This window comes from Canis aureus, chromosome X, assembly GCF_053574225.1.
Source record: "Canis aureus isolate CA01 chromosome X, VMU_Caureus_v.1.0, whole genome shotgun sequence".
Taxonomy (NCBI): Eukaryota; Metazoa; Chordata; class Mammalia; order Carnivora; family Canidae; genus Canis; species Canis aureus.
This window is the reverse complement of record NC_135649.1, coordinates 109237462-109256651: the sequence shown is the minus strand read 5'-3', so window position 1 is coordinate 109256651 and position 19190 is coordinate 109237462. Positions and strand designations below refer to the sequence as shown.

General features: G+C 40.6%; 1 long non-coding RNA gene across 2 annotated transcripts in view; it reads left to right on the top strand.

The window, feature by feature from the left end:
• Positions 1 to 18283, top strand: part of LOC144307919 (uncharacterized) — a 34823-nt gene extending 16540 nt beyond the window's left edge. The window contains exon 6 of one of the 2 annotated variants that reach the window (XR_013374581.1): positions 17772 to 18283. This is a non-coding gene — a long non-coding RNA (uncharacterized LOC144307919). Of the gene's footprint in view, positions 1 to 10703; positions 11541 to 17771 lie in introns of those variants that run through there. The other variant, XR_013374582.1, reaches the window with a different exon arrangement.
• The last annotated feature ends 907 nt before the right edge of the window (positions 18284 to 19190 follow it).

Here is a 19190-nt window from a genome sequence, read left to right as displayed (position 1 = left end):
CGTCCTCATTTTAAATGGTTTTGCTCCACAAATGGGTGACAGCAGGACAGAGATGTTCATGAGACTTCTCTGCATTGCCATGGTGGAGTAGTATTTGGTGGAGGGGAAAGGGAGGAAAAGCAACATATTTGTAAAGTACTACAGAGTTACTACCGTTCTCCTCCTTCAAGTGTAGACATGGAAGCCTGGTAATTAATCTAACAACTAACCCAAAGACTCACTTCAGTGGACGAGCCTGAGTCTACTGACACTGTCTGTAGACTGACACCTGATGATGTCAGACAGTGGGAAGAAAAAAAATATACTTTCTGCTTTGAGATAGTTAGAGGCATTTCCCATTCTAAATCAAAAAAACAAAACAAACTGAAAAACTCCCATGAACTTCAGTTTCAGGATTCATAAGTAGCTCAGGAAAGAACGGTTGGGTTATCTCAGCTGTGCTGAACATTTTCTTCGGCTACTCCCATCAGCGATTGAGCTCATCAATTTTGGAAGCCGTCCTACTATGTCTCATTAGGCTGTTTGAAACTATTTATGTCAGAAAAATAGCACTCTTATTTTTTCATTGCTAATTAATGGATTAAAAGTCCACTCTAACCGTGTTAGAATCTATAGCCCAGGAAGAAGATGGTCCTGGCCTGGTGCCCAGCTGCATCTGACACCACCCAGTGCTGCCAATGCCTGGCCATCAGTGTACATTATGAGGGATACAACCCAAAGCCACTGATAATACATCTGGAGTGGTTGCTAAATTTAGAGGCATCCATTAGTGGACTCTTGTTTTTAACGAAATGGAAGTTTGTTATTTAGAAAAATTTGTTTTGAATTATTAATCTGTGTAGAAATAAGAAATACTTGGGTTTTTAAGCCAGATCAGCTTGGGTTCACAAAGTCATTCTGCCTATTTTAAGATGAGGGAAGGCCATCTGTTTGTCGGGAAGAGAAGTGAATAGCTCTTGAGTACCTTGTAAAGTAGCAAATGATGGACCATTTTAAGTGGGTTGGTTTAGTTAAGTCTACAGTCAGTTCAATGTTTTAACTATTTATAGACTTTGCTCATAATGTAAAATGAGCATCAACTGTAGTTGTGGCGGCAGATGGTTGTGCATTGCCCTTGCTCAGTACCTTAATTCTAACAGTGATAGCTTCTACTTACTCAGTGCTTGTTATGACCTAGGAATCACATCAAATGCTTTCAATATGCTATTTTGTGCTCCCAACCATCTTATGAGCTAAATAGCATTATCTCCATTTTATAGACCAGGAAACTACCATTTAACGGGGTTAAGTAACCTTCCCAGGATCTAAGAGCCATTTAAGGAACAGAGACTTGGCTTTATCATGTTTACAGACTCCTAAATCTAGGCTCTGGGGTTTGGAAAAAAAAAGGGGGAAAAAGACCTAGAAAAATTACTGAGTTCTAAAATCTCAAGTGATAAAACTTAGATAATTTTTATAACACCAGTCCTTCTGCTGTATTGGCAAACGTGTCAGAATCCACCTTGTTCCAGAGGAGAGACATACACGCGCACACATATGCACACACATGCACGACAGCCCTTGGCCATTCACACCAGGGCAGTCAGCAGACACTCCTATTCTGGGATCCTTTGTGCTCAGAGCCAAGTAGAAAGATAAGCCAACTGGAGAAGTACTCAGAGCACCAATCTATAAGGACGATAATATTCGCAATGGAAATTAGAAACATGGTATCCACTGCCATCCGTGGGGCCATCATCCTGGCCAAGCTTTCCATCTTCCCCGTGCGGTGAGGCTCCTGGAGGAACAAGATCGGCAAGCCCCACACTGTCCCATGCAAGGTGACCGGCCGCTGTGGTTCTGTGCTGGTGCATCTCATCCCTGCCCCCAGAGGCACTGGCATTGTTTCAGCCCCTGTGCCCAAGAAACTACTGATGATGGCTGGTATTGACGACTGCTACACTTCGGCCAGGGGCTGCACTGCCACTGTAGGGAACTTTGCCAAGGCTACTTTTGATGCGATCTCCAAGACCTGCAGCTATCTCACCTCTGATTCCTGGAAAGAGACTGTGTTCACCAAATTTCCCTATCAGGAATTCACTGACCATCTTGTAAAGACCCACACCAGAGTTTCCGTGCAGAGGATCCAGCTCCAGCTGTGGTTACCACATAGTTTCATATAACAAAAATAAAAGTGAACTAAAGCTTTTAAAAAAAACTCAGATCTCCACATGTGACTGCTTTCATAACCATCAAAATATACATTGGTCCCATTCCAGCCAAGTAGGCAATGGAAACGAAAAAATGATCTTGGTGCCAGGCCTGGTCCCCAACTGAAAAATTGTTGTGTTAACATTGAAAAAAAATATCATTTGAAGTACACAAAATTCTTGGTCTGCCTTGAGGTCCAGCATGTCTTGGTCCAGACCTGCTTGTGCTATGGATGGTAGACCCCGCTTCTGACACCAAATTATTGGAGCCTCAAGCACTATGTGTAGTCTTCCATTGCAACCACACTGTCTTCTTGCTCTCTTGTGTGAGGGCCAGTGCATAAAGTCCAGTGCTTGTCTCTGCATCTGAGGAGTCATATATCTTAACTGTGGTAGGATCTAGTTCCCATATTTATAAATTCTCACATTTAAATGGCCATATTATTTCAATTTTATTCTCTTTTTTTTATTTTTTTATTTTTTTTTTATTGGTGTTCAATTTACTAACATACAGAATAACACCCAGTGCCCGTCACCCATTCACTCCCACCCCCCGCCCTCCTCCCCTTCTACCACCCCTAGTTCGTTTCCCAGAGTTAGCAGTCTTTACGTTCTGTCTCCCTTTCTGATATTTCCCACACGTTTCTTCTCCCTTCCACTATTATTTATATTCCCCAAATGAATGAGAACATATAATGTTTGTCCTTCTCCGACTGACTTACTTCACTCAGCATAATACCCTCCAGTTCCATCCACGTTGAAGCAAATGGTGGGTATTTGTCATTTCTAATAGCTGAGTAATATTCCATTGTATACATAAACCACATCTTCTTTATCCATTCATCTTTCGTTGGACACCGAGGCTCCTTCCACAGTTTGGCTATCGTGGCCATTGCTGCTAGAAACATCGGGGTGCAGGTGTCCCGGCGTTTCATTGCATTTGTATCTTTGGGGTAAATCCCCAACAGTGCAATTGCTGGGTCGTAGGGCAGGTATATTTTTAACTGTTTGAGGAACCTCCACACAGTTTTCCAGAGTGGCTGTACCAGTTCACATCCCCACCAACAGTGTAAGAGGGTTCCCTTTTCTCCGCATCCTCTCCAACATTTGTTGTTTCCTGCCTTGTTAATTTTCCCCATTCTCACTGGTGTGAGGTGGTATCTCATTGTAGTTTTGATTTGTATTTCCCTGATGGCAAGTGATGCAGAGCATTTTCTCATATGCATGTTGGCCATGTCTATGTCTTCCTCTGTGAGATTTCTGTTCATGTCTTTTGCCCATTTCATGATTGGATTGTTTGTTTCTTTGGTGTTGAGTTTAATAAGTTCTTTATAGATCTTGGAAACTAGCCCTTTATCTGATATGTCATTTGCAAATATCTTCTCCCATTCTGTAGGTTGTCTTTGAGTTTTGTTGACTGTATCCTTTGCTGTGCAAAAGCTTCTTATCTTGATGAAGTCCCAATAGTTCATTTTTGCTTTTGTTTCTTTTGCCTTCGTGGATGTATCTTGCAAGAAGTTACTATGGCCGAGTTCAAAAAGGGTGTTGCCTGTGTTCTTCTCTAGGATTTTGATGGAATCTTGTCTCACATTTAGATCTTTCATCCATTTTGAGTTTATCTTTGTGTATGGTGAAAGAGAGTGGTCTAGTTTCATTCTTCTGCATGTGGATGTCCAATTTTCCCAGCACCATTTATTGAAGAGACTGTCTTTCTTCCAATGGATAGTCTTTCCTCCTTTATCGAATATTAGTTGCCCATAAAGTTCAGGGTCCACTTCTGGATTCTCTATTCTGTTCCACTGATCTATGTGTCTGTTTTTGTGCCAGTACCACACTGTCTTGATGACCACAGCTTTGTAGTACAACCTGAAATCTGGCATTGTGATGCCCCCAGATATGGTTTTCTTTTTTAAAATTCCCCTGGCTATTCGGGGTCTTTTCTGATTCCACACAAATCTTAAAATAATTTGTTCTAACTCTCTGAAGAAAGTCCATGGTATTTTGATAGGGATTGCATTAAACGTGTATATTGCCCTGGGTAACATTGACATTTTCACAATATTAATTCTGCCAATCCATGAGCATGGAATATTTTTCCATCTCTTTGTGTCTTCCTCAATTTCTTTCAGAAGTGTTCTATAGTTTTGAGGGTATAGATCCTTTACATCTTTGGTGAGGTTTATTCCTAGGTATCTTATGCTTTTGGGTGTAATTGTAAATGGGATTGACTCCTTAATTTCTCTTTCTTCAGTCTCATTGTTAGTGTATAGAAATGCCACTGACTTCTGGGCATTGATTTTGTATCCTGCCACGCTACCGAATTGCTGTACGAGTTATAGCAATCTTGGGGTGGAGACTTTTGGGTTTTCTATGTAGAGTATCATGTCATCGGCGAAGAGGGAGAGTTTGACTTCTTCTTTGCCAATTTGAATGCCTTTAATGTCTTTTTGTTGTCTGATTGCTGAGGCTAGGACTTCCAGTACTATGTTGAATAGCAGTGGTGAGAGTGGACATCCCTGTCTTGTTCCTGATCTTAGGGGAAAGGCTCCCAGTGCTTCCCCATTGAGAATGATATTTGCTGTGGGCTTTTCATAGATGGCTTTTAAGATGTCGAGGAATGTTCCCTCTATCCCTACACTCTGAAGAGTTTTGATCAGGAATGGATGCTGTATTTTGTCAAATGCTTTCTCTGCATCCAATGAGAGGATCATATGGTTCTTGGTTTTTCTCTTGCTGATATGATGAATCACATTGATTGTTTTACGGGTGTTGAACCAGCCTTGTGTCCCAGGGATAAATCCTACTTGGTCATGGTGAATAATTTTTTTAATGTACTGTTGGATCCTATTGGCCAGTATCTTGTTGAGAATTTTTGCATCCATGTTCATCAGGGATATTGGTCTATAATTCTCCTTTTTGGTGGGGTCTTTGTCTGGTTTTGGAATTAAGGTGATGCTGGCCTCATAGAACGAATTTGGAAGTACTCCATCTCTTTCTATCTTTCCAAACAGCTTTAGGAGAATAGGTATGATTTCTTCTTTAAACGTTTGATAAAATTCTCCTGGGAAGCCATCTGGCCCTGGACTCTTGTGTCTTGGGAGGTTTTTGATGACTGCTTCAATTTCCTCCCTGGTTATTGGCCTGTTCAGGTTTTCTATTTCTTCCTGTTCCAGTTTTGGTAGTTTGTGGCTTTCCAGGAATGCGTCCATTTCTTCTAGATTGCCTAATTTATTGGTGTATAGCTGTTCATAATATGTTTTTAAAATCGTTTGTATTTCCTTGGTGTTGGTAGTGATCTCTCCTTTCTCATTCATGATTTTATTAATTTGAGTCTTCTCTCTCTTCTTTTTAATAAGGCTGGCTAATGGTTTATCTATCTTATTAATTCTTTCAAAGAACCAACTCCTGGTTCTGTTGATCTGTTCCACAGTTCTTCTGGTCTCGATTTCGTTGAGTTCTGCTCGAATCTTTATTAACTCCCTTCTTCTCTTGGGTGTAGGATCTATTTGCTGTTTTTTCTCTAGCTCCTTTATGTGTAAGGTTAGCTTTTGTATTTGAGTTCTTTCCAGTTTTTGAATGGATGCTTGTATTGCGATGTATTTCCCCCTCAGGACTGCTTTTGCTGCATCCCAAAGATTCTGAACGGTTGTATCTTCATTCTCATTAGTTTCCATGAATCTTTTTAATTCTTCCTTAATTTCCTGGTTGACCCTTTTATCTTTTAGCAGGATGGTCCTTAACCTCCATGTGTTTGAGGTCCTTCCAAACTTCTTGTTGTGATTTAGTTCTAATTTCAAGGCATTATGGTCCGAGAATATGCAGGGGACAATCCCAATCTTTTGGTATCGGTTCAGACCCGATTTGTGACCCAATATGTGGTCTATTCTGGAGAAAGTTCCATGTGCGCTTGAGAAGAATGTGTATTCAGTTGAGTTTGGATGTAAAGTTCTGTAGATATCTGTGAAATCCATCTGGTCCAGTGTATCATTTAAAGCTCTCGTTTCTTTGGAGATGTTTTGCTTAGAAGACCTATCGAGTATAGAAAGAGCTAGATTGAAGTCACCAAGTATAAGTGTATTATTATCTAGGTATTTCTTCACTTTGGTTAATAATTGATTTATATATTTGGCAGCTCCCACATTCGGAGCATATATATTGAGGATTGTTAAGTCCTCTTGTTGAATAGATCCTTTAAGTATGATATAGTGTCCCTCTTCATCTCTCACTACAGTCTTTGGGGTAAATTTTAGTTTATCTGATATAAGGATGGCTACCCCTGCTTTCTTTTGAGGACCATTCGAATGGTAAATGGTTCTCCAACCTTTTATTTTCAGGCTGTAGGTGTCCTTCTGTCTAAAATGAGTCTCTTGTAGACAGCAAATAGATGGGTCCTGCTTTTTTATCCAGTCTGAAACCCTGCGCCTTTTGATGGGGTTCAATTTTATTCTCTTGCATGAAAATTTCTTTTTTGAAAATTTATTTATTTATTTATTTATTCATTCATTCATTCACTTATTCATTTATTCATGAAAGAGGCAGAGACATAGGCAGAGGGAGCCTGATGTGGAACTCCATCCCCAGACCCCGGGATCATGACCTGAGCCAAAGGCAGATGGTCAACCACCGAGCCACCCAGGTGCCCCTTGCATGAAAATTTCTGTTGCAAAGCGTTATGTTCTCTTCTTTTCTTTCATTGAACTCTATTTTGTCAATATTCTTTGCTTTGGGTCAGACTTACTTTGAAAAATATACAACAAAGAACATTTTTGGGAGGAACTTCAGTAGTCAATTGTAAACATTGGAACTTTAAAAGACACTGTGTTTTCTTTGTTCCCTGATGATTATATACAAGTTCTAGGCCTGATCAATCTAGAAAATTCTTATTCTTAAGAGAAATGTCTATGCTGGCAAGATACACTCTGCTTCATCACAGGTGGAATATGTGCAAAATGTGCCCAAAAAGGTAACACTGTAGGTGGGTTGCTCAATAAAAACTAATTGGCTTCTCTCGCAACATGTTTTACTAGGACATTGGAACATTATTTTATTGGGTTGTATTTGGGTGTTCCTTTCCTATTCCCAAAGTATGACTTCTGAGAGAATATGAGGATATTAACTTAACTCATGGTCACTGCTTTGAGACATCAGAAGGAAGGTAAAATTTTGAAATCAAGGAATGTGTTTTTGGAAGATCACCTGGAACCTGCTTCTTTTCTTTCTCCAAGGAAGAAAATTTTGAAAGGGTATTAACATGTTATGGGGCCAGGAGCCCTGTAGTCTTTGCTGGAAACAAAATTTGAGTCTTTTTAAAAGACAGGATTATAAAAGAAAAATGAACATGACAAATATTCCAGCTATCAATTGCTGTGTAACAAATCACTCCCAAATTTAGGGTGTTAACACAACCATTTCATTTTGCTCACCATTTTATGAGGAATTCAGGGAAGGCTCAATGAGATCTCTCACACGATTATGTTCAGATGTCTGTGTGCTCACAGTTATCAGAACCTCAGCTGGGCTGGACATCCACCATGGCTTGTTCACAAGTCTGGCAGTCGATCATGACTGTCAGCTGGGAGTGCAACTGCAGATCTACTGGAGTACCTACATCTGGCCTTGCCATGTGGTCTGGGCTTCTCACAGCATGGTGGCTGGGTCCCAAGAGGAAGCTATCTGGTGAGCAGGTATTCAGAGAGAACTTAGGAGAGGCTTCAAGGCTTCTTCTGACAAGGACTTGGAAATCTTACATCATTTCTGACTCGTTCTCTTGCTTCCAAGTAAGGTCAGCCCAGATTCAAGATGGCGGAAGGGGAGAATTAGACCCCACCAATTTATGGAAGGATAGTCAAAGAATTTGTGGCTATCTTTTTTTTAAAAAGCTTTTAGTTATTTATTTACTTACTTATTTATTTATTTGTTTGTTTGTTTGTTTGTTTGTTTATGAGAGAGAGTGAGGGGGTGGGGGAGGAGGAGGAGCAGAGGGAGAGAGACAAGCAGACTCCGTGCTGAGTATGGAGCCAGACACAGGGCTTGATCCCACAATCCTGAGATCATGACCTGAGCTGAGCTGAAACCAAGAGTCAGAAGCTCGACTGACTGAGCCACCCAGGCACCCCTGTGGCTATCTTTTAAAACTTCCCTAACAACCGATTCTCGGCCTTTTGGCTAAGATCAAGTGAAAATTTCCCCAACAAGGTTAGCACTGGACACATGAATGAATGAATGAATGAATGATACCCACCTAAGCATACCTAGAAGAAATGCTCTCTAAAATTCTTCTTTTTATAAAAAAATTTGCATTTATTCTGAAATATTTTAGGTCCAAAATTAAGACAGTGGTTTTGTCTTGTGAAAGGGTCTACATACACTAAATTCTCTGCATAAGGTAAAAGGAAGGAAAGAAGAAGAATAGAATGAGAGGCAGAGCTGTCATCTACCCACCTGGCAGGTATTCACCTTCCCAAATGTTTCCCCCTTCCTCTATTTCCATGCCTGAAGTCCCTCCAGTGAGGGCTTTTTCTTCTATTGAGTCTTGAAGAGCTTCTACCTATAGAAATAAACTATTGTGGTACAGATACCACTTAGAGAAGAATATCCCAGTTTTTTAAAAAATATATCATCCCTTGGAGATTAGATTGGGAGTGCAGATGAGGAGGAAATATTGGGGGGGTGGGGGATGGAGGTTACTAAAGATATCAGAGCTTTTCTTACTCTGATGACTGAGAACAAGAGCCTCCATACCCTGGAAGAGGGATATAGGACAGGCTAGAAGCAAGAGGAGAAAAATGAATGGCAAGGTGAAAAGATTCTAAAGGTTAACTTCACATTTCAAAATGCTCAAAACTGGCCCAGGAAGAGGAGTAGACAGGTTGTTAGTAGAGTTAACTTGACCTACCAGGGAACTCCTAACAAAGGGAAGGGGGAAGGAAATATGGAGGAGCTCTTTTGTACCAGCATACATTCACATATCAACCATGACAACAACCCTTTACAAAGACAGTATCACTATAGAGTCACCTGGGTGGCTCAGCAGTTGAGCATCTGCCTTCGGCTCAGGGCATGATTCTGGTCCAGGGATTGGAGCGAGTCCTGCATCAGGCTCCCCGGAGGGAGCCTGCTTCTCCCTCTGCCTATCTCTCTGCCTCTCTCTGTGTGTCCCTCATGAAGAAATAAATAAATAAAATCTTTAAAAAAAAATAGTATCACTATGTCCACCTCACAAAAGAGGAGGGCAGAGCCACAATGTATCAGGAGTCGGGGTCCCTGAAGAGTCCATAGGAGGCGGCTCAAGCAGAGCACTCCTTGTAGATTGTGATCAGTGTGAGAGAGAAATCCAGTGAGTATTCAAGGCTTACTTATTACAAAACCATTGCTACCTTTAACTAACACCGCCTCACCACCAGTCACATAGACAACATATTTCTATCGGTAATAATTCTTTAGGGGTGGAGGGAGACATGGAGAGGAGGACAGGTATGGAAGAATGACTTAGGAAAAGTGTATGTATAGTTTTAAAATCCCCCATGGTCTAATCCTTCCTTTGCCCTGTTCCCTGGGTAACATGTTGTCCTGGGGCTACAAACCATTGCATTTAAGGTTTGGGGGTTTTGTTTGTTTGTTTGTTTGTTTGTTTGTTTGTTTTGAGAGGGGAGGAGGGATAGGGGAAAAGGAAAGAAAGAATTTTAAGCTGGTTCCGTGTCCAATGTGGAGCCGGGTGAGGAGCTTCACCTCATGACCTTGAGATCACAACCTGAGCTGAAATTAGGAGTCAGATGCTGAACCGACTGAGCCACCCGGTTGCCCTGCATTTTAAGGTAGGAATGCCACATAACTGGAGGTGTGCAGTTAGGACAAGTCTGGCAGTGATATGTGGGACGTGTCAGGTGGCATGGGGGGGCGGGGTGGAGCAGTGGGTGGGAGCCAGGTGACACGTAAGGATTATCCTGAAATTATTCCAGTGCCGGAGCTGCAGGCCACTCTGACGAACCAGCTGTGGGAAGCCTATAAAGAGGTGCCAGAAAGGTGCAGGAAAGATCAGACATAGAAACATACAAGAGGCTACAGACAGACTGGGTCTGCGGCCTGAGGAGAGAGAGGAGCTTTTGAACTTTGGGGACTGGGAAAATGTGTGATAAGCAGATTACCGCAAGAGTCAGTCTTACTCAATAGATTGGTGATGTCATATACATAAATGATTTTGGACAAAGATTTTATAAATCATTTGGCTAAAAGGCAGCAGTCAGCCTCTGCCACAGTTGAAGGGATTTCTTTCTTTTTTTTCTTTAATATTTTATTTATTCATGAGAGATACAGAGAGAGAGGCAGAGACATAGGGAGAGGGAGAAGCAGTCTCCATGCAGGGAGCCCGATGTCGGACTCGATCCTAAGACCCCAGGATCACAACTCGAGCCAAAGGCAGAAGCTCAACCACTGAGCCACCCAGGCAGCCCTGAAGGGATTTCTTTAATCCTTTCTACTGAAGAGCTAGCTGACAAACTGCTCTCTTCCCTCTAGGGCGTCCCAGTGGACAGGACTCAAGATGAGCCACAAGGGCCTCATCGGATCCCAGAGAGACACTCCTAGATTCTTTGACTTGACCAGCATGGATTTCAAGCTCTTCTATCGCAGCAGCCCCTCCATAGTCGGTCGCTGGCGCAGTAGGCCAGCCGTTCTCGGGTGCTCCAGATGCCCCGGGCTCTAGCCCTCACCTTTGCTCCCTTAGATGCGACGTGGGCCCCCTTTCTCCACATCTCTGCAGGAAACACTTTCCAAAGCTCCCAAGAGGCCCTCCAGAAGTCTCTCAAGGACCAGGTTAAAAGTGAAGGAGGGTGTGATTCTTCCATCCCCAAAGCACAAGTAACAGTTGTCTTCTTCACAAAGGCCCTTCCTCTCCACACCCTGACCTCTTTTGATAACCTTGCTCTGGCTGAGGGTCCCAGAGCTGCAGGAGCAGAACCTGGAAGCGTCCCCTAAAGCTCCTGTCTGTGGGGTTTTGCCTCTGGCTCACTTTCATATCTGACAACACTGTACTGACAGCTGAAACTGAGGGGGAAATGTTCCATTCCAGCCAATTGCTTGCTAGCTAGACAATAATGAATTTTTAAGAATCATAATTAGTGCATTAAAAAAAATCTCAGCCATCATTTTACCAAGTCCAATGATTTGTGTGTGTTGTGATTTTTGTTTTTTTTGTTTTGTTTTGTTTTTCTTGTTTGTTTGTTTTACCAAGTCCAAGGGTATGTATGTATGTATGTATGTATGTATTTATTTATTTATTTATTTTCCAATGGTATTTAAATAGATCCTGGCTTCTTCAACTAAGTCCTGTGAATATGCTGACAATCAGTGTAATTTTTCTCTGATCCTTGGCAATTTTTTAGCCAGAGATCACTTTTCATCAGGTAACTGATACAATTTCCAAGCCATCTCCAGGATGCATAGGGCCAAGTACAATAAAATATATTTTTGCATTTCTTACTCCACCCCAATTAATCCAAATGGAGAAGAAATCCTTTGGGAAACAATTTCTGAGGAACAAAAGCAATTTCTAGTGGCACTGAATCAACTCCAGTGCCAATACTATTTAGTGTAAACTCTTTTACCAGTGGAATGTTTAATATAAACTGTGGTTATGTTCATAAAAGTCATGCTTAAACAGATATTTTAATTATAGAGGGAAGAATGTTTGGTATTCCTCTCTTAGTGGTTTTTACATAGTCCACTTTTTATGTATCTATGTATTTTAAAAGATTGTAATTTTTAAAAGATTTTATTTATTTATTCATGAGAGACACACAGAGAGAGGCAGAGACATAGACAAAGGGAGAAGCAGGATCCTTATAGGGAGTTTAATACAGGACTCGATTCTGGGAACCAGGGATCACGACCTGAGCTGAAGGCAGACCTCAACCGCTGAACCACCTAGGTGCTCCTATTTTTTTTTTTTTTTTTAAGATTTAATTAGGGACGCCTGGGTGGCTCAGTGGCTTAGCGCCTGCCTTCGGCCCAGGGCATGATCCTGGAGTCCCGTGTCAGGCTCCCTGCATGGAGCCTGCTTCTATCTGTATCTCTGCCTCTCTCTCTCTGGGTCTCTCATGAATAAATAAATAAAATCTTTTAAAAAATACAAAATAATAAAAAAATAAAGGTTCAATTAATTTATTTGTTAGAGACCCAGAGAGAGAGAGAGCAGGGGAGGAGCAGAGGGAGATGGATAAGCAGACTCTGTGCTGAGCATGGAGCCCAATGGTGGGCTTCGAGATGGTGACCTGAGCCAAAATCAAGAGTTGGATAGTTAACCAACTGAGCCACCCAGGCTCCCCTATTCCACTTTTTAAAAGACAACATACATTACTTCGACAATCAGAATATATTTTTACCCATGTATAGGCTTACATATGACACACTGACATATTTAAAGGGTGAGAGAATGAGATGGAAAATTCAAATGGTCTTTACAATGGTGTCCACTAGAAATACAATGCTAAACACATAATGTAATTTTAAGTTTTTTAGTAGCCATGTTAGAAAAGTGAAATGAAACAGGTAAACTTAATTCAATAATGTATTTTATTTAACCCAATGTATCCAAAATATCATTTTGACATGTAATCAATATAAAAATTATTAGTGGAATATTGTATGTTCTTTTTATTGTATTAAGTCTTTGCAATCCAGTGATTATATCACACTTATGGCACATCTCAATTCAGACTAGTCTCATTTCAAATACTCAAGAGCCCCGTGCTTATAGTGACTATTGAGTGGGTCAGCACAGCTCTATAATCTCAACAATGATCTTATAATAGACAAATATTAAAGATCTTATTAGGCCTTGTTGATTGGACATGAATTTGTTCTTGTGTGCTTGATAAAAATTCTGGGAAAATTCAAAATGTTGCAGAAAAATTAAAAAAGAAGTCAGTTATTTAAGGAGAGCATTCTCGTATCTGTCACCCTATAAAAGTTATACTTACAAACTGAACCTCTTCCTTCCCTTTAATGATTTGTTTAGTTCCAAAGCTGTGTCTAAACAATAATTGCATCTCAAAAGCATGAGAAAACCCTGAGGAGAATAGATTAGTTGCCATCATCATCTGAAGTATGGAGACCACTGCTCTCCAATATTTATTGGTACTTATCTCTTGAGGTAACACCTTCAAATCAATAGTTCTTTTCTATTTTTAATGTCCTGCCATTAATCCATTCTTGTGTCCATTTTTCTTGCTCAACAAAGAATGTGCAGAAGCCTGAGTGTTTTTCTAGCGGATTTATTTTCCCTCGGTAGGCACAGATTGTGTTTCTTCTGGAGTCTGCATTGGGATTTAAAGATTGGCAGTGTACTTCCATTTTAGACAAAAGGGAAGTAATTCTATGGTCTGCTGCATGAAAAATAAAACTTGGATCTTATGAGTCTCTTAGTATTCTGGTAAGAAATACGTAACATTAAGGTTGCCCTCTTAACTATTTTTAAGTGTATGTTTCAGTAGTGCTAAGTATATTCGAATTTCTGTGCAACTTTATCCATCTTTGTGCATTTTTTTTCATGTATTTTAGAGAAACAAGTAGGTTCTCACCTATGTGGATGGGTCGATTTATTGTCTCAGGTCTCAGAGATGGTTGGATGAGGGATTTAGAGTTAGGTCATGGGCCTGTAAGGAGCCAAGGAGGCACAAACTCCATCTGACCCGCGGTGCAATGGAGGCAGATGAGCCATCCTCTCCCGTCATCATGAAGTTACAGGATGGGGTGACGTTGGGAGATTACAGGATTATCTTTTCTACATTACTGCTTGAATCTCAGAACACTCGGCAAGGGTCAGGATGGCCACCTCTGCCCCTAATGTTTCTCCTATGACATTCCCAGTCAGCTTGTACCCTTTTGCTTTTAGCTATCAGAAGGTGTGTGAGCCAGACACACACCTGAGGGTGTCTGAGGGTGACAAAGCCAGAATATACACACCTCATTTCAAAAGCTCAGATCTTTCAGTTAAACCACGTTAGTATAACCTGTTCTGAAGGACCCAATAAAGTTTTTTTAGGCACTGATGTTCAGAAATTTGCACCTTAATAGGCTCCCACATTAAACAATGGTTGGCTTGTGACTCTCCTAAAAAGTAATTTTCAGGACGCCTGGGTGGGTCAGTCAGTTAAGCGTCTGACTCCTGTTTTTAGCTCAGGACGTGATCTCAGGGTCATGAGATCGAGCCCCAAGTTGGGCTCCATGTTCTGCACAGAGTCTGCTTGAGTTTCTCTCTCCCTCTATTTCTGCCCTTCCCTCTTGTGCTCTCTCTCTCTCTCTGTCAAATAAATACATACTTTTTTTAAAGGTAATTTTCACTGCTAGAAACTTTCTTGGCCAAGGATGTAAATAGTTTGTTTCTATTTTGACATGTCAGTGATCAAATGATAAATATCCAACTGTATGAATTTTAGATTGCAGCTGTTGACCTCAATTTGGCAATCTCACTAAATTATTTCTTAGTTTCCCAGAGATATTTTTTTGTTACCAGCTTTGTATTTTGAAAAATTTTAAACTTAACAGAACAGTTGCTAGAATAGTACAATGAACAGCCTATACCTAGATCTGTCAATGGCTAATATCTTGTCACATTTGCTTTTTTTCCTCTCGCGAGAGCCATATTTCCTTACTAAGGTGAAACTGAAATAACGGAAGATTAACCATTGTAAAGCCAACAATTCAGTAGCATTTAGTACATTCATAATGTTGTATAATCACCTCTCTCTATTTAGTTCCCAAACATTTTCATTCCCTCAAAAGAAAACCCTGTCTCCAGTAAGCAGTCACTCCCGTTCACCTTCTCCCCAGACCCTGGCAATCTCTAGTCTGTTTTCTGTCTCTATGAATTTGCCTAGTGGGGATATTTCATATGAATAGAATCATGCCAGGGACGCCTGGGTGGCTCAGTGGTTGAGCGTCTGTCTGCCTTTGGCTCAGGTCGTGAGCCCAGGGGTTTCCTGGGATCAAGTCCTACATTGGGCTCCCTGCAGGGAGCTTGCTTCTCCCTCTGCCTATGTCTCTGCCTCTCTCTGTGTGTCTTTCATGAATAAACAAATAAAATCTTTTTTTAAAAAATAAAATCATGCCATAAGTGACCTTTCTGTGTCTGGCTTCTTCATGTAACGTGCTCGAGGTTAGTCTGCAATGTAGCATGGATCAGTACTTTTACCACAGATACTGTTAATTGAGGTTGTAAATTGAGTATGGGAGAGCGTTCCATCACTTATGTTCTCCTACTTCTGCTGCACCCCACAAACAGGTGGGATAGGATCTCATAGTCCCTTAAATCCCATAGTTCCTTTCAAATCAAGTGCTTCTTTGGGCAAAGGGTGGGTGTTAATTCAAATATATGTGAGTTCACATCTTATAAGCTTCTTATTTCATAGCTTAAAATGGGCCTTAAGCAGAAAATATCCAAAGATAACCACACTAACTAGCTAAATAGCTCTGGATATGTTGCTTAATTTCTCTAGCCCTCAGTTTCTTCATCTACAAAATGACCAGACTGGATCCAAGCCCTAAGAGCCACTGTAATGAAAATTGTATGATTCTATTCCCCAGACAACTAGCTTACACTTTTCCTACATCTATTATTCCAGAGAGCTACATTTCCTCTCTGGTGTATTAGAGCAAAATTGATATTGATGAACCACTGGCTATGTGACCCTGGAGTTTACAAACTATAGCTTGGATGAATTTACAATTCAGTTGGAGCTAAGAGATAGATGAACATATGACAAGAGGGATATTCATAACCAGAGGACAAAGCTTGTTAAGAGACATGAAATATTCAACACTGAACCACGCACATACCCTGTAAGGAAACTGGTAAGAATGCCAACAAGAAATATCGGCCTGCCCTCACTCTTCTCACGTCACTGCCCTTTTTGATTTGGTCAGTCGTCTGTGGGTCAAATGGCTATAGAATGCTTCTGGAAAGCTAGTAGCACTTCCAGATTAAAGTTTACCAAGCTGGTACACCAAACAGAAGATTCTTTCTTGAATTTATTTTTAGTACTGGAGTTTTAAAAATTTGTTCCAATATTTTATTATGAAACTTTCCAAATACATAGCAAAACTGAAAAATTTTTACAGTGAACCCTTATATACCTGCCTCCTAGAGTCTACCATCAACATTTTACACTACTTGTTTTATCACATATTTATCCATCCTTCAATCCATTCACTGACCCAACTTATTTTTGGAAGGATTTCAAAGTAAATTACAGACATTGGTATGCATGCAGTTAATTCGAATTCAGTATTAGTTTACCTTTTTTTTCTTTTGTTTTTTTTTTCCTTTTTTCTTTTGATGTAAAATGTATATACGATGAAATATACAAATTTTAAAGTGTGCATTCATTGAGTTTTGACAAATGCATACACTTGGGTGATGCAAAATCCTATCAAGGTAGCTAACATAGCATTTATTTTTTTTTTAATTTTTATTTATTTATGATAGTCACACAGAGACAGAGAGAGAGAGAGAGAGGCAGAGACAGGCAGAGGTGAGAAGCAGGCTCCATGCACCAGGAGCCAGATGTGGGATTCGATCCCAGGTCTCTAGGATTGCGCCCTGGGCCAAAGGCAGGCGCTAAACCACTGCGCCACCCAGGGATCCCAGCATTTATTTTTTAATTTAAATTTTTATGTAAGTATGTTGTTTTGAAAAATACAGTAGCATGATTAGTCTTAAACTGAAACCCTGCCTGCAGTCACCTGTCCCTCCTCCCAATCCTGTTTTCTGCTTCTTGAAGGCAACCCCTTTCAAATCTTTTTACAAGTTTCTTTAATAATTATATATCCTTGTATAGAGTTTTATTATTTTTATTTCTTAAGTTTTCCATTTTAGAATTATCTACTGGTTAGCTACTATGGAAGATGATGCTATGGTTTCCCCAGAAAACTCCAAAAAATCTGTAATTAATAAGAGAATTAGACAGCTTTGCTGTATATAAAAAAAACTACGAAAAGCAATTGTATTTATATACAATAGCAATCAGTAGAAAATGTAAAAAGAAAATTGTAGTTTCTAAAAGTATAACATATCATAAAATAAACATGACAAAAGATAGATCTTTCATGAAAAAGTAAAAATTCTGCATTGTAAATTAGCAAAAGAAGTCCAAATCATTGAGGAGAAATACCACATTTACAGAGAAGCAAATTCAATATAGTAAAGAAGGCTGACCCCAAAAGGTGTGTTCGTGGAACTCTACAAGCTAAAATATTTGTTGATGATCAGAGAAGCAAGAACAGTCAAAACATTGCAAAATAAAGAAAAAGAGGAGGAGCTCATCTTACCATTATCAAGAACTACCTGAAACCCATAGTAATTAGGATGATGTGATATAAACCAATGGAAAAGGATAGATAGCCCAGAAAAGAGATCTCGGAGGAGGAAGAACCACTCCAAGGACCTTTTCTGTCTGCCTACCACTGTTACATGAGCACGAAATACATTTCTACTGTGTTTTGGCTATTTTATGATTTTGGACCTGTTTTATAAAGCAGTCAGCCTGTTCTAATACAACTTCTTTTTTATTGTTTTTTTTTTCCTAGATTTTATTTATTTATTTGTGAGAGAGAAAAAGAGCACGAGAAAGCAAGCAGGGGGAAGGAAAGGGACAAGCAGACTCCTCTTGAGTGCGTGGGGTGAGGGAACTCTATCCCACAGCGCTGAGATCGTGACCTGAGCTGAAATCAAGAGTCTGATGCTTGACCAACTGAGCCACCAAGGCGCCCCTACAACTTCTATTGCTTTAGTGGTCACCCTGTGAGTTTTGATATGCAAAAATAACATCAATATTTACATTAATATCTTTGCCTTCCTGTTTAAAAACACAAGGACTTAGCATACTTTGACTTTTATCACCATCTGCCTGATGTACATGCTCCCGTTATTGGATGTTATGGTTCTATTTTTCAACCTTATAAAACATTATTGCCTTTGTACTCAGTGATGTTTTAGATTGCTCACAAATCTGCTTAATTTGTTCATTTTCTCTTATATCTTCAACCTTCCATCTGAGATTGCTTTCTTTCTGTCCATGGTACATTCTAAATAAACTCTTTATGGGGACCTCTGTTGGTGTGTCAAATTGTCAGTATTTGGAAATTTCTTTATTTTGCTTACAGTGTGTGTGTGTGTGTGTGTGTGTGTGTGTGTGTGTGTGTTAAGATTTTATTTATTCATTTGAGAGAGACAGAGCAGGAGCCAGGGATGGCAGGGTGGGGCAGAGGGTGAGAGAGAAGCAGACCCCCTACCGAGCAGGGAGCCTGATGCTGGCCTCAATCCCAGGACCCTGAGATCATGACATGAGCGAAAGGCAGACACTTAACCATCTGAGCCACCCAGGCGCCCTGCTTACAGTATTTTTATTTGGTGTTGGGGGGAGTTCAGTTATTCACAGTTCCTGTAAGCAGAGTGAAGTAGACGCTTGTCAGGGTGCTCCTGTGTGTCAGCAGGAGGCAGGCAGTGGGGAAGGAAATGTGACATTACCCCTAGGATCTCCCCATGACATGTCAGGAGACTCGTGGAGCTGAGAGCAAGAAGGCACACGCTGAATCAGGTTACCCAGTCACCCAGGAGTGGGGAAGAACCATCCATGCCCTAGGTGGACCTAGACCTCCTAGGGCATGGGCTTCTGGTCACCTAGCTCTAACCAGATATGGACCTGAAGACAACACCCTGCTGGCCTGAAGAAAGCTCCTTACAGCAGCCAGGAGTAGTAAAACCATAGAACAAGGTAGAAAGGCTCCTTTTTCTAACCCTTTCAGGGTGACTTTCCTTCTCTCTCAGGAATTATGTCCAGTGATTTCCATGCCAAAACCAGGGCACTGGCAGAGTTCTTAAAAGCAAAGTGGAAAAAAGTGAGATCTACCCAGATTGATCCTATTCCAAGATAATTTCTTCATCCATCTAATGCCTATGAGATCTTACAGCTGTGAGGTTTGCTTATGCTATGAGGTCTGTTTTGG